This window comes from Paralichthys olivaceus, chromosome 16 (assembly GCF_024713975.1).
Source record: "Paralichthys olivaceus isolate ysfri-2021 chromosome 16, ASM2471397v2, whole genome shotgun sequence".
NCBI classification, from domain to species: domain Eukaryota; kingdom Metazoa; phylum Chordata; class Actinopteri; order Pleuronectiformes; family Paralichthyidae; genus Paralichthys; species Paralichthys olivaceus.
In genome coordinates, this window is record NC_091108.1 from 16708225 (window position 1) to 16725230 (window position 17006).

Below are 17006 nucleotides of genomic sequence, written 5' to 3' on the forward strand. Positions count from 1 at the left end.
TCTTCCATTACGCATGTCCGCTCCTAATTGGATGTCGGACAGCAGATATAGTTTCTTTGTGACCATTTCCCAGCTATTTATCTCAGACAATAAGGGTAATTTGCGAACATGAGACTGATACGATGATGATATGTAGTCACAGAGAAGACACATAAGTGTGTATACGCTTTTACACATTATTAGAAAAAAGAAAACAGACAGTCTCCTCTGATTGAATATTATGTAGCATGAAAAGCAAATGATATATCAGATGTACATAATATTCACAGAAGTTTCTCACCTATACCATAACTACAATGGAAAAACAGTAGGAAAAAAAAGCGCATGCTCCTTTGTAAAGCTCAGCTGAGTTATTTGGAAAAATTGTGGTTGTGTGTTACAGGTAAATAAATCCACAGGTATACGGACTGTGTGCAAGAAGACATTCATATCTACATCCCTGAGGCAAATAAACAATATGACGCTCATTGTGTCAACAAGAAGTCTCTAAAAGTATCAACCACAATTACTGCTCATGTACGACTGGTACATAACAGCTTCTTAACACATGTGCTTGACTACCACCACAAGAAAATTAGCTCTGCCACTGCAACTGCATACTCACAATATATTCCAATGTAGCCAAGCAGGCGGCAGCAGCAAAGCAAACAGCGAGAGCCTAAACATACAGCCCACTGTACAAGCACATCTGCAGGCCAGCAGCTCTGACTAAGCCACAAAGCCACAACATCACGTCTGTAGCACAAACTGTTTAATTTTACCTCTGTGAAGTGAAGCTTTGTCCACAGGAGTTGAGGCCCCTCCAGAAAATCCATGCAGAACCCTGAACACCTGAGCAGAGCGGCAGCGAGGAGCCCCATCGGGATGTTTTAATGGAGCAGGAGCAGGTGTTGTCAGGCAAGCATCACCTGGTGTGGTAAAGTGAGCAGAAGATTGGATGTTTAAATACACTGCAGTTCGTTTCATTTGATATGTTGCCATTACCACAGTTTGACATTTATAAATGCAGGCTCTTTACTTTCGCTCTCTGGCTTGTACTGAGTTGCATTTTATTATTTCAGTGCTGATTCAGATACTTTTAAACCAGTACATCGACAAATAAACAATACAAGTGCATTTAAATAAAAGCATATACAGTTCACAGTCATGAGTAAAATAAATAACCAGATGAGCCTCAGTTTTCCTTACTTGAATATATGAGTTTATCACAACATGGATCTGTCGACTGAGAAGATAATTATTATGAAATGCGATACATTTAATATCAGTAGAATTGAATTAACAGGCGACCCCCAAAAAAGTTACTCTTACTGTTTACTGATACTCTGCAATAATCCAACCACTGTGAGATGATGTGCAATTTTCAGACTTTTTTAATGGCTTTTTATATATTTGTAAATAGAGCTGGGAGACACACAATTTCGTTGTGCTGTGCACTTCTGGATGTAAGGTCAGAATGACAATAAAGTTCACCTTGACTTTGAAATTAGACCAGAGCTCGGTAGCAATCAGTGGGAGCAGGGTACTGTACCTTCAGTCAGCTGACCCAATTTAACATGTCATCTTCACTGCACATAAACCAGGTAGGACTAACACAAAGTTTTCAAACTTCACTCTGCACCATATGCTGTTTATAAAAAGCTCTGTACACAACATTGAGCACACAAACAATGGAAAGTGACAGTCTAATGTAAAACTGCTTGAGGAGGACTCACTAAAAGGAGTGATTCTAGCTCTAGAGCAATAACACAGACCAAACTAATAGGGATGCAGACATCAGCAAGCGACTGAGCAGACTCTGGTTCAACACAACACCAGGGACAGGATGGCAACTCTACAACATCTATTCCTGCAGTGGTCATACACAATACTGAAGATATTAAGTGGTGTATAAGTAACAAATGCCCTGACACTCACATATATAGAAGTTGATTTTCATACTGACCAGGAATAAGCCAGGGGCTGCCTGGAAGGTAGGTGGGACCTCAAGCATAAAATGTGTGGTATACTGTACTCTTAGAAAATGCTCAGCAGTGATGCAGAGTATATACAATTTGTAGTTAATGGGCTACAACATGCATTGATATGGTCCATTTTCTTATCATTTTCTATGGTTTTCAATAACATTTTTCAAGTGAATCATCATGTTTTTTTGAATTGGAGTGTACTCGTATATTGGCGGTTTTAGCAGATTTTTCATATTGTAAAATAGCTGCGTGCCTCTGGGTTCTTTTCAGGGAAGAAAGACCACACTAAGGCAGACCTGAGGGCTTTGGAATGAACAGCATATTTACACAGTTACTGTGAAAACAGGTCTTTGCAGTCACAAAGTTCACCCAGCTCTCTCCTCCCCCCCCCCCCCCATCAGTCATCAGAGCTGTCAGCGCCACATCCAGATACATAATGAACGTGGGGTCCCGTCTGTCACCTCTCCATCCACCTCGCATCTGCCATCTCTTAATCAGGAAGACTCCAGTGGGGGTGTAGTGTGGACGTAAGTCTTTTTCTAAACGCGGTACGCAGGTTGACAGGGGAGGTCCCATTTCCCTTCAATCAAAGCAAGTGCACACAGACGAGGGACACACTCACTTGTGTATGAGCATGGAAACACACACATTCGCCAGTGCCAGCACATTCCACAACAGCTTATACTTATGTTAATGTGAATACATTCATGCTTTTGTGTCTTCTGTCATGCAGCAGCTGATTAGACGTGACAATTAAAGCTGCACTAATCTATTTCTTTAAATATCTTAATACAATGTAATTGCACAACTGTGCCTTTACAGTCTTTTGCTCAACAACCCATCAGAGAAACTACCACAAAGGGTCACAGTGGGGATTTAAACAGGCTCACATGGAGGAGTCCTCTTCTGCATTCACTTCATGTCCTGAATTCAAGCTGCATATCAAACATTGTGTAATGGTCTTTACTGTGTATGGAGCTCTGATGGAACTTTTTTGTCAGACAGTAAAATTGACCAATAGTTCTCAACACATTCAACAGCAGTTGTTAAATTTGACCCCATGGGCAGCTATTACACAATTCGTGTGTCCTGCAATGCTAAAATTAGCAATGAATAAAATCAGAAGAAACCCTTTCAACCAAAGAAATGTCACCACTACAGAAGTCCCACTTGTAAGACTTCTTGGTCGACTAATGTACCTACTTAATTCACAGCAATGATAGCTAGCACTAGTTGTGTGCTCCCCTGTTTATTTAATGGGCTTCTTCTTCATCCTCTTTTTCAACACCTTTCTGTTATTCTTCACCCCATTCATCTGTCTCTTCGTGTCCCTGAGGAAGTGATTACAAGTGTATGTAGTCCCGGTGGGAAATCACTCGCGTTGCTGCTGGTATGTCTGTGGTGACAGATTTGGCCCAGGACTCATGAGCTGCTGAATTACTCCACAGGGCTGACCAGATCCGAGGAAAAAGGCGAGATGAATAAGGAAGAGGGAGAAGGAGCAGAAGGCTGATGTACAGAAGGTGGTGTATGGTCAAGAGGGACAGAGTACAAAAGGACAATGGATGTGGAAAAGCAGGAGGAGGAAAGGCAAAGGGATAACAAAAGAATAGGGAGAGCATGTCTAACATGTCTTCTTCTCCATTGATAATTTTTATGTCACCATACTCTTCTGACAGACATTCACAGGTGTTGCAGACTGATCTCCCTGATGGCAGCAACATTTATAGAATCCCTTCCTCTTTAGCAAATTGTCTTCAAAGTAAAAGCACAACATACATTTGTGTTGTTGTAATGCTTTCTATTGAGCTGAGCTTTTATTTCTAAAGGTTTTGAAAAGCCACATAATAGAACAGTAATGAAGCAAGTTCAGTTTCATTTGATGAAAAACACTGACTACAAAATCTTCATTATTAATAAACCAGGTAGGATGAACACAAAATGACCTAATTTCACTCTGCACTATTCTTGGTTTATAAAACACTTTGCACACAATGTCCAGCACAAAAACAATACAAAGTGACTTTGCTTGAAACTGTTTGAGGAGGACTCACTAATGGCTCCAGAGCATAAACACAGGACAAGCTAACAGGGAAGTTTACAACGGGCACTGCACTAGTGTGTTTGTTTCTCAACCTTTCTATAACCCGATATACAGGGAGACAATGGAGACAAGAAAGGATCAGTGGATACGATGTATTCTATAGATATATGCACATGCTTGGTCCACATATTTCATAAGTCATTTTACTGTGAGCACACTCCAGCAACATGTAAATAATAGAAACATGCAGCACTTTTCTTGTTGAACATGAGGAAAATTCTTTCAGGAGACAAGTGTAACCTACACTAAGGTTAAGGTTTTCAGTGTAATGGGAATTGAATGCACACAGAGTGTTATAGTAGAAATTATACTGGAGGTAATTCAGTCAATATAAATTTCATAATCTCCCTCTTTTATTATTGATGTGGTGAGGGGATGGAAGATGGATTGGTCTCCTCTCCCCTATTTTAAATTGATTTGTTCATATCTCCAAAAGCAATTTAAAATTCATTGCAGACTATGTAAACCGTGAGGAATTTCCCAAAATGCCCGGGTAGTCTGGTCACACAAAAATGAGAGGCTGATAACAGGGGCTCTTGACCACCAGCTGCTTCAGCTAAGGTCCTCCGCCACTAAAGACTGCGGAAATGTGTTGTAGTCACCCTTATGTACAGTGGCCCTGAATGCTCAATGCACTGCTACTGTGAGGAACCCATGCAAAAAACCTCTCAGAGAATGAATGTGTCTGTAGTCAAGCAGTTATTTGCATAGTAGATTACTGCATTAAAGAATGAAATGGTGACCCCACCAAATCGTCATGCCTGATTTAAAGCAACACTATGACCCTTTTTTATCATAAAATAGCAGCTTCAAAATTAGGATGATAGTTCACTGACTTGGAATAGAGAGACTGGTGACTGCCGACTTAAACTGCCAGTATCGGGCCAGCAAGTTCAAGAGTGATGTTGAACTGTAAATCAGTTAAAAAGTAACAGAGTTTATTTCTGATATTCTGTGAGGGAAATATTAAGAATCCTGAAGAGAGTTTGGTGTATTTGTTACAGCAGCAGCTCCTCTAGTTTGGCTCATGTCCCATCTGCTAACATGGAGTAGGTGGGGTTTATGACCCATATTATAGCCAACCACCAAGGCACAAACAAGATATTTTGGCTCTGTGTATAAAGAGCTGTAATGTCGTCCTTTATTTACAATAGCTGATCTGTTGTCTGTTGTCTTGTCAGCCTCCTTTCTGCCTTCCCTTATTCCCTGTTACTGAGTGCTGTGGCACCAAGCAGGAGCGTGATGTTTGATACTGTCGTCAGTGACATCACATGATCAGGGTTATGTGTTGAACATGGTTGCCATGGTAAAAGCAAGAGCAGTGTACAGTTTAAAATAAATCAAGGAATTTCTGATGATTTTCTCTAAAACCACTCATCCAACACAATCTCAGTCGACATTGCACTTCCTTGGATCGTTAAGAATTTGCCCGCAAAGTCAACCAGATGAGCGGGTTGTTGTAAAAAAAGTGTACAAAGAGAGATTTCTGGATTTATCGCCAAAATATGAGCATAAAGCTCAAAGATTAAATAGCTGTACCCAAAAAGCCAGAGTGATTTATGAGGCATCAAAAAACTGAAACCATCTAATAAAGTACTGCTGTCAAATCAATGCCACAGAACATAAAGAGGTCACATTTTGAATGAACATGTTTTTGATTTTTGCACAAAGATATGCAGTCTTTCATGTTCATATTTCAAATGGTGACTTGTCACCTGATTTACGAGTGTTTTCATGTGGGAGCACTACACAGTGCTGCTGCCTGAACTTTGGTTCATTAAAATGGCAGCTTTGACAGACTTTGTTTCTGGCCTTTAACAACAAAGCTGCGTGCGCGACTGTGATATCTTTTCATACGACAATTAATTTCAACACCCACTCGGACTTGTACCTCCCCTGACAAATCACTTCATTCCTTCTCTGCCAAATAACAAAACAGCGTTCTGCAATTTCACACTCCCCAATAACTGTCTGTGTTTATTAAATGGCAAAGGAGCTCCCTCTGGTAAAATGATGAATAATTGCATCACATTGTTACATCGCAGATTTCTGCTTCCTCAGCTTGTCACTTTTAAATCTGCGTTGATCTGTGATGTTTTCGGCCACGAGCTAAGAGAGAGGCCTTGGTGCATTTCCACTCGTCCACTTCTCATATTGTCAGTGACAAAGAGTAATGACCGTCAAATGAAAAGATGATGCTATGCTCCCATGAGGTGGTAACTGAAACATGTGCTCCTGCATGACAGACGGCACACACACACAAACACCCTGATGTGCAGCATTTTCATCGATTCACTGGTTCCATTAAAAAAAAACATTTATTCTAAATTGAAGTATGATTGTCTCATGCAGTTGTGATGTGCACAGTGCTGCTGACTTATCACATGAATAAAGGCTCTCCTGCTGCCAGGTTACTGATGAAGACGAGCAGCACATCCTTTGATTACATTACTCTGGTTTTAACTTCCCTGTGTCAGCTGTTAATATACATTTTTAATTTGATTGCATACTGACCATTATATATTGCCAGATATGTGGAATGTCAGGCATGAAAAATGAACACTGTCGCCTGTCTTCCTCCTCCACCATCTTAATATTCTTTTATCCATGCATTTTCTGCCACTCAACAATGGACAAAGCCACCGGGGATCGAGCAGGATCACAAAGTCTTTTGTCCTGAAGCAATTACAGCTAATTACAAAGCAATATTATTGTACAGTGTCCTAGTACAAAGTGGGATAATAAATCACCTCCCCAATCTGTATGTCTTTAAATCTCTGCTGTAATTAAAGAGCTTACGCTGCTTTATTGGGAAAAAGTGAACTGTAATGTTTATGTCACCACTATCTGCTTTTCTTTTAATGTCTACTCATCCAGGTTCTACACCAGGGCCACTGAGGACAACATCAGATGCCTGCATTTGTTATGTGCTCACATGCGCTTTTATTTTTATTATCTTTACAGTTTCTTAGCTTTTGTTTGACTAATTCTTATTTACAAAAAATTTCAAACAACAGAAATGTATCAGGTTACCAATGTTTGTCTATGTACATTATGTCCACTCTCTCTCTCTCTCTCTCTCTCTCTCTCTCTACACACACACTCACTCACTCACTCACTCACTCACACACACTCACAAAAGAAAGATTTGATGGGATTTTGGAAGAACTATAGGTGACTAGGAATCTGTGACATTTGCTGGCTCTTATCAGATCCTGTATGTTCTCCAAAGTTGCAAAATAATCTGATACAGACAGTTGCCACTGCAGCAGAAAGATCAATCCTCAAACTCTTCCCCATTTAGTTAATTAACAGTGTAACAGCAAATAAGTGGAGCAAGAATGGTGCTGGATTCACACCTGATTTAACTCAGGCAGAGGGGAAAAGTTTGTAATTGAGGGTTGGTTAAGGTTTGCCAGCCACTGTCCTACAGTTTAGCATTAAATGTCCAGTATGTAAGATTTATAGGTGAAAGGGATATATTGGTAGAAAGTGAATATAAAATAATCCTAGTGACGTTTTAACTAGTATGTTTCAACTAAATTGTAGATTTGTTGTTTTCTTTACCCTAGAATAGGCCACTTATATTTAAATACTTTATATTTACATCAGGAGGGGGTCCTCTCTACGGAATCCGCCATGTTTTTTTTACAGTAGCCCAGACTGGACAGACTAAATACCTTTTGACATTTTATGACAAATGCAAGCTACCACAGGTTCTCCCTCATGTTTGGAAGGGGGGTGAGGTGAGGGGTATTCAGCTGCAACATGCAACTTCACCACTAGATGTCACTAAATTCTACACACTGAACCTTTAAAGGAGACGTACAGTATGATGCTTAAAGGTTTTTCTCTCTCCTCTAATGTGAAGTAGGTGTGTGTCAAAGTTTTGCAAAGTTAAAAGAGAAAACACTGCTCCTGAAACACCTTGCAAGTCGTGTATTCCCCACATTTGCATAATGCACGCCTCTCAGCTAGTCTGACACGCCCCCTGACAAAGCCAACTAAAGTGAGAGTGGAGGCCGACTTGTTCTTCCTGTACGCGCTGGAAGCGGTTGATCAATACAAAGGAGTGGGCCAACTAACCATCAGAGCAGGCTGGGCTTTACTGGAAGGGGGCCTTAAAGAGACAGGAACTCAAACCAAGTGTTTCAGACAGAGGCTGAAAAGAGGAGCAGCAGCATTATGTGATTTCTGACCATTAGAGTGTGTATTTAAGTATGAAAATTATGAACCTGAGCATAAAATGTCCAAAAAACTTGTAACTTGGCACTTCTAGCTGCTGCTGCTTTTGTTCTCTGCTTGTGTGAGGATAATTTTCAATTTCACATTTTAGCAAAGATATTGCTGTTGAGTACAGTCAAAAAGGTCATCCATAACAATTACAAAATAATTTGCCAGTAATGCCTCGTCACGTCTTAATGCTTATAAGACACTTTAAAGCTATTCTTCTCTTGGCAGTGTAGTAAATAAGTGAGGCTAAATTAATAGTGTGAGAAGGGAAGAGGATCTTCCTAATCTTTGTTTTTTTTGTAGCTCTTTTGGAGTTGTGCAACACTTTGTTGTATTTGTACAATTGTTCTCTGGCTAGAAATTGCACTGCAATTATCCAACAGTACACCATTAACAGCTCTTTATTTCAAAGGATGATTCTGACTTGGGTTGTTATTTCTACATTGAATATACTGGGATACATGCACAGATGCATCGGCACTGATTGACAATGTTTATGTTCAATCGCCTGACGTAAAATAAAAATGCTTTTACAAAAAGGTGAGGCAGAAATCTAAATATTTCCATCCCATTGGATCTGAAAATGTTACCAACGTCTAACTAGTAGTTATACACAGATAAAGACATGTTTGGCCTGGATATGGTGCCATATTGTATATGATGGCAGATGGAAAACACATTAAAAATTGTATTTGTAATGAAGCATGAAAAGAGCTTTCCCTACAATTACCACCCAAAGAGGCACTTCTCAGTGCCCAATGCTTTTAGCACCGGTTCCTCTCAGACTGTGCAGTGAATTGCCTTTCTACCTTTATTTACTTAGTCATCGCTGATCTGAGAAAAGGGTTCAGCTGACAAAGATTAATGAGACCCTTCACACGGCCAAAAGGTTTTAATGATCAGTGGACTAACAGCCTACATAATGTGCTGGTTGCTGGGGTAAGAGGTGACAATTGAGACATCTAAAAAGCACAGATCTCTGCAGCTGAAAGAAAACCAAAGTGTGCATCTTTCAATTGAATGCATATCTTCAAACTCTGACTGCTGAAAAGCATAATATGTGATGTTTAAAGGGTCAAAACCATCTTCCACATAATGCATCAAAGTGGATTGAACCCGAGTTTTAACTTCCTCAGAAGTAGTTTGGAGTAGTAATGATTATTTATTTCCTTTAGAAATGTACTTAAAGAGCTTCCATTGGACTTTTTGTTTTGTTTTTCAGGGGCATTGACACTGGAACTCATTTAAAGGCTTGTGTCTCTCAATATACTGAAGTGTCCTTTATCAAGACGATGCCTCTCAAGCATGTTGGAGGATTCTTTCTTCCAACCTCAAACCTTTGTGAGGAGAGACAAACACAAAAGACCAATCAATAATGAGACACTTCACAAACAAACCAATCATTTCATTCCAGCACCAGGCTGAGCTTTATGGCTGATAATATGTCCCCTCATCACCTTTAGCATTCGGGCAAATTAATCTGCTGAGTTATTAAACTGATTTATAGGTGTATGTTTATCTCTAAACCCACTCTGCCCCTGTTTCCTCGTGTTTGTGTGCTTTCATCTATATACGTAATGGTGAGAATAACTATCAATGTACCTGTTTTTATATCATGTTTTTGTAAAGCCTCCCCGAGGCATTAAGACTTTCATGCTCCACACCCTTTTCATTCAGTTGGGTGGATTTAAAATTGAAAGAGCTTGTCAGGAGCTGTCTGCAATATGGTTAACTTTTCCAAGACCCTGGGCTCACTGTCATACTGGACTGTAGCAACTACCATGTTACATCTCAGCAAAGATGCAGTTTTCTATTGTACTTTTCTATTGGTCTTATCGACCACTCAAAGTGCTTTACCGTACAAGTCACATTCAGCAATTCACATACACATTCATGCAGTGCCTCACACAGCACTAATTCTAACACACACCGTTCATACTCTGCCCGCAAAGCCACTTGGGCAAAGCAGGCGTTCAGTATTGCCCAAGGATACGTCAGCATACAGACTTGAGGAGCTACAGATTGGACCACTGGCCTCTGGTTGGTGGACGACCCACTCAACCTCTTCAGCCAGAGTTGATTTAGAATTTCGAAATCAGTATGTTCAAAATAGTTTTACATGGAAAATTATGCAATTCACTCAGAACACAGCATCTAGTCCTTGTTGCTCAAGAAGAAATCCAGAACTGCTGAATGTGTTCAGCTGAGATCTTTACAAAATATCAAGCACTGGCCTTCTGATTCCCATTTGCACTCTTCTGTCCACAAGAGTCAATATACAAAATGAATCAGCCTGCCTGATATCAATCATTAAACACCCTTAAGGGTGAAAGTAACCAATTCACAGCTTGTTTTACAATAGATATTTTGTTGTTTAAGTTTCACAAAGAAATAAAACAATGACACCAGTATTGAAAAAGAGGAAACCCTCCTAAAACTAAGGGAGCCAAATGTATCTGGCCATACTGAGGATTACACTTCTAAAGAATTCTGGTGGTCTTTCAAAGGATACATTCATTCACACACCAGAGAGAGACTCAAACTTAGTCCTGTCTCATACCAACATATCAGATGTTTAATAAAAAGACCTTAGTCTGACAACTTAGATTTTGTATTGTGCAAGTCATCAGCACAATCTCCTGCATATGTGTTTGAAGTTTTAAATTGCTCACTTGCAAAGATCTAATTATTTCCATCTCTGATCTTGCTACATGTTAGAAGGAGTTGGTTATCCTGGAAGAGTCCTTGTTGCTGCTCACATTCTTTGAGGATTCCTCAAAGAGCAGAGCCATCTTAACTGTACAGCCAATTGCAACTGATTTTCTTGAAACTTGGTGAAAAGTTGATGTATGGTCTAAAAAAGGAACCAATTAAATATTGGAGCCGATTTAATTAAAGTGGCAGATCCAGATTTTTTTTTCACTTTTTCATTTCCTTGAAATAGGTTGTTAGCCTCGGTGTGTGTTTTTTGAGTGCATTTAAGTTTTTTATACAAAACTGGACACAGGATATATCTTGTGGGGTGGAAACATCCTGTACTCTCAGCCATTGATATTTCCTATGATGAGAAAAGTGTGTCTGACCTTATATCTGATCTGGGCAATCATGATACTGAAACACCCATAAATATGAAAGATTTTGATGGGGCTGGAGTCTCACAGATTTGCAGGTTTCTAACAGCAGACTACACTGCAGCAGTTTCGGGTGTCATGATTTTTTACACTGTTTTTGAATTGCTCCCTCTTCACATACAGAAAAAAACATGTAATAAGACTGTCAAGCCAAGCAGTTGCAGCAGCTCACAGTTCATGTTAAGTTAAACATCTCTGTTAAAAGGACATGAAAAGGGACACAGGAGCAGAGATGTAATATTTGAGGTACACACTGCTTCCTGTTTTCATCCACAGTGTACACATTCAAAGACACGTGTTTGCACTCTCTGAGTAACAGCCTGCAGCTCACAGGTTTGAGCCTCTGGTACATGTGACTATGCCTGGATAGTTTTCACACTGTGGATCTATAAAGAAAAAACAATATGTCCTTGTCTTCCATCATTGACCTGTAGAGTATAAAGTTAAAACCTGAGTTATCTTGTAAACAAGCTATTATTTATCCTTAAAGCTGTGCTAATCAATATTTTTATCATAACAAAGGATCAAATATTTACTATATATGCAATGTAAAGGAGGGTGATTGTCTGGAAAGACTACAGTGAGAAATGTGATTCAGCATATTGTTGTGTGTGTAGAGAGCGAGTGTGTAACAGTGAGGCTGGTGACTGGAGCAGAGAGTTTAGAAGCTGTATAGATATGAACCAGCAGTAAGGGTGTTAAAACAGGTAAGGTAAAGCAGGGATTTTCCTGCGGCCTAAAGCTGAGAGGGAACCATGGAAAATGGTATATTACATTAGTCCACAGCAACATTTAAAATTAATGATCGCTATTATAAAGGAGCGTGCCATGAAACCGTGGTTGGAAACCCCCAATGAGACGACCCCATGCCACTAGTTTTCTACTAAAAGCTTACTATACCGTTGAAAAAATCCTTGAGGAGGCAGACCGGACTCATTCTCTAATTTACTCTCTGCTGCTTCATTATACCTGTATATGGAAAGACCATTGTCTCCCACTAGTCCTCCTCACTCCTCCTCCTCCTCTTCTGTTAGATTCCTCTGTCAGCAACACATGCTCTGACCCCACAATCATAAGTCAACCTGGAACATCTAGACTTAATTACAGCACCTGGATGTTATATGCTTGAATTACAGTGTATTGTTGTAGTGGTGAATCATACATTGAGGTGGGGCTTTGTTGGTGGTGGGTAGAGGTCTGCATCTTGGATTCCCTCACAGCACGTCACAGCTTCTCAAATTTAGACGATGCTGAGCGTCGCTGTCACCGGTCAAAATAACAAGCATGCTGCCGGTGGTTTGTCATATTAGCTCTAACTCATTAACTTCATAACAGGCCTAAATAAAACATGTCTGTTTTTTCTTTGTGTGCTGTCTGCACACGTCTGTCAGCACCTGTCAGAGATGGATTATAGGAGAACTGCCACTCTGTTACAACACTGTACAACCAAATTAGTGTTTCTGCCGCTCCCACAAATTCAACAGAGTGAGACATCTTAGCATGTCACCGTCATGGATGGCACTCTCCAAAATTAACTGTCCTTCATGTCATATACATAAATGAAGCATAAACACTATATATTTTTGTACGGTGACATTCTGTATTTGAATCAAGTGGCTCTTAATTTAGAAACAAAATTCAATGTGTCTAAATTTCACAACACAATTAAAGTTAAATAATGTTCTGTCGTAGGTATAGACTAAAGATGGAAGACATGACGGCTCCTAAAAGTGAAGCAAAAGCATCCCTATTGCCCCCCAGGGGCTGGCTGCAGTATAGGTCATAAACAATTCCTCCTCCATGTTAGTAGGTGGATAAAAAAATCTATCCACATGTTAAAATATTTTTTCTCAAAAGATGTTTTCTGTGATTTTAGGTATAGTTTGAAATCACATTGATATGTTGACGATTGATGTTTCATTAGTTACTTAATGCTATAAAAACAAAAGGGGTGGAACGTCAAGAGTGACAGCTGAGACCAGCTCACAATGGGTCAAGCATGTGTATCGACAAGACCTCGATATAGCACACACACAGCTATCAAGATTTTGCATTTGATACAAAACTTATTGTCTGAAGTAGCATTCACTAACTAAATTGTTGGCTTAGTTTTCCTTATCTATTTAGTTTTTCATTGTGAAGTGAATGTTTCCACATATAATGTCACACACATAACTTTCCACACTGCTCTACTGTGAAACTAGTGTCAGAAAACTCTCCTCAGTCTTGATTGAATACAAATGTTCATTGTCTGTGCCAGAACAGTTGAGTGCTGTAAAGATAGAGTTGGAGACAGACATGCAGGGACATGCACTTGACTTGACGTGTGTCACTCTGTCACCAGATGCTCCGCTGCATCATAAATTACCTCTCACCGGCCTCTCACAATGTTTGCTCAGACAGCTCTTCTTCACCACCCCTCCATCATTCAAGAGATATTCTCCTCATCCATATCATGTCATGACAGGCTGTGTGTCAGGCATTTAAAGCATGGGCCCCGAGTGGCACACATGTCCAGGTAGACTGAGGGCTGTGGTGGACCTGTGTGAAAGACCTATGGACAATAAATCGAAATGATCCATAGCTCCCACCTCATCTGAGCTTCCCTTAAGGCTGTGGTCATATTAAGTTGCAGAGCAGCAGTGGCCACTCTCCCAAGGTCAATGTCAGAGGGGAGGGCAGCGAAGGATGGATGAGTAGGAGGATGGAGGGAGTAAGAGGGCAGAAGTGGAGTAGAGGGAGAACAAATTGGCAATGTGATGGGGGCTTACAACACTTTCTTTGAAGAAAATGTTACAAAGAAAAATATTTGTGTACCTGCTGTAGCACAGTCTTAGACACAGCAGCAACCCCCCCATGTGTGTCGACCTTTTGTTCCTCACACATGCTCCCTTAGGTGCTTGTTTTGCTATCTGCCCATTTCCTCTTTTTGACGCTGCGAGATGTCATCTTGTTTTCTGTCTCACTGTGGCAGTGTTGGGGCACTCGCATACAAAGATTGCACTGTGCATTGCACTCATTATTTGAATGCATGGCAGGGATACCTGGTGACACGTTTACCTTGAGTTGTGAAACCTTTGGGGCCGGCATACCGTCGACACAAACAAAGCACCAAGGCCTCTGGGCTGAACAAATCAGATTTGGTGATTCTGGATATAGGGAAACGGTGACCATGAGACCAAACTGAAGAGACCATTGTTTTGATGATGATCAAAAACAAGAAAACAAACATTACTTTCTTTATCTTTAATGCTGTTAATCCAGCCATCAACTCAAGTTACGTGTGATCATTTAGTCAGAATGGAAATTGAATGTACTTGTTTTATTTGTTTATTTCTTGAGCTGTTGTCCGTCCAGCTTCTGGGTTGCTCCCTGGCCCATGAGTTTTAAACCTTACAGAATAAAGAGACTATGCTCTGTAACCTGTAAACAGGAATATGAATGGAGTATTGGAAACTCATGTAAACAGTAAACACCATCATTGAAATCATGTCTCATTCAGAATGTCAATAGTCGGACCATTGGTGTCCACATAAATGAATCACTTGCACATGCAGTTATCAGAAGTACATGCTGTGTGCTGGGCTACAAATTTTTAAATATTATTTCTCACCTCAGATAGAAGGCATGACACTTTGTCTTATGTTCCGACACTATGAGCAAAATGTTGGAGTAATGGATAGCTTGTGACATACCCTGCAGAAAAAAAGCCTTCTAGTCATGTTAGCAATGCTCATGTTAAAAATGTCCCTTGCTGTTCTGCTGTGACATAACAAATCTGTGAGAGACAAGGCAAAGCTTGGAACAAGGGGATAACTTGTGATATACAGAGAGACAATGAGCTTCATTGCCCTGGGTCTTCTGGGGATGTATGAAATTTAATCGGCTGCTACATCCGAGGCTGCTCTTTAATATAATTTTAGGTTCAAACTTGATCTGTTATTGCAGATTTGGCTGCAGGAAAGCACAGGAGACTGTGTAATCACAACAAACTGGGTAATAAACGCAACAATGCACTTTATTGATGCAATACACCGACCAGCAGTCAGACAATTAATTTCATTGCTGTTTAAATGTTAACAGATAGTTGTCGATTATCTTAGCTGAGCCAGATGAGACTAACGTGTGCACATGGGGGACTTGTAACTACTGAATGCTGACTCATCATGAACATGTGGGTGTAAAAATAAACAACTTAATAATCAACTAATTATTACAATTATAATTACTAAATATATAGCCGATCAAATACATGACATAACTATAAAACTGCATCCTGACTGGACCTTTTTTCTACATTCACAACACATTTCTGTGACGACCTAACCACATTTGCTCTTCATCTTCCAGGACAACTCCCCAGAGTGCAGCCATTATGTTGACCTAAGAATCCAACTAAATACCAACTGCCCAGTCACACCGTGATGGTTAAAAGGGGATGGTATTCACAATAGATCCCAGGTGTCTTAATTCAACCCAATTATGACTATATAGAGGAGATGTTGTCAGAGTAAATGTCGCTGTAGAATTCTCACGGATAATTACTTTGCTTCTGGGTGACAAGGGGCACATTTGGTGAGGGGAGATTAGACCAGCCCATGAAGGGGAGGAAGAAGTTCCCCCCATCTGATTTTGTAACTTATCCCCAGGGTACAAAGTCAAATGTTGCAGAGGGCCCATTTCTATCCGGCCGTGTGTAATATAGACCACCGCTTTAACACTAAATGCCAGCATTTGACCATGAGGATTTGCTTTTAATTACTAACTAACTGCTGACATTTTGAACCTGCACTTTACTTTTTTGTGGATCACATTGTGTGCTGTATGGCAGCAGCATATGGATTCACAGATGGGAACTTCTGCTTTACCTCGTGCCAGATACAAACTGCTCTCTTAGGAAGTCATTAAGCCACCTTTGTATTCACAACTTCTGCTTACTGTGAACTTTAGAAACTAAACACTGGGTAGATTTTTTTTACCCACCTACCAAATTAACACACAATAAGTTATTAATAGGTGTCGGATCATGAATCTGCTTCATGCCACTCCACTTTAACCCTGATGTCTGGGTTGTGTGTGTCTCGTTAAATGTGTGGCAGGGGAACTGTGTGTCTTGTTTTGCTTTTTTCAATGTGTTTATGGGAAACGGATGCCTCATAAATTCTCAAGTGAATCAAACAAACATAAAATAAAAGACTAACAACTTCAGATTTGAGCCTAGTGTCTGTCTTATAATTCTAATGGGGGTAATAATTTTGCAATGGTGGAAACTTTAATTTGAACTTGATTCATTTCAACTTGCCTAATCAAGACTTGCTATTTATTTCCCCAAAATAGATTTGTTACCATGTGCAGTAGCTAACAGATGAGAAGCTTATCTCTGAAGTGGACAAGCACAGTCCACATCATACTTGGTTGACTCAGAAAGAAACCTAGGTTTAGTAGCACAAGGTTGTGGTTTCTACAAAAAATTCTCCCTGCAGCAGTCTGTGGTGGAATTTGGACACCTTGAGACGCCTGACACACATCATGTTTTAGAATCTCACTGCTCCTTGTTATTCCAGCCTCAAC

General features: G+C 40.1%; 1 long non-coding RNA gene across 1 annotated transcript in view; it reads right to left on the minus strand.

The window, feature by feature from the left end:
- Positions 1 to 771: 771 nt before the first annotated feature.
- LOC138405163 (uncharacterized) overlaps positions 772 to 17006 on the minus strand; it is a 97818-nt gene continuing 81583 nt past the window's right edge. Inside the window, exon 3 of the long non-coding RNA XR_011238845.1 lies at positions 772 to 908. This is a non-coding gene — a long non-coding RNA (uncharacterized lncRNA). The remainder of the gene's footprint in view (positions 909 to 17006) is intronic.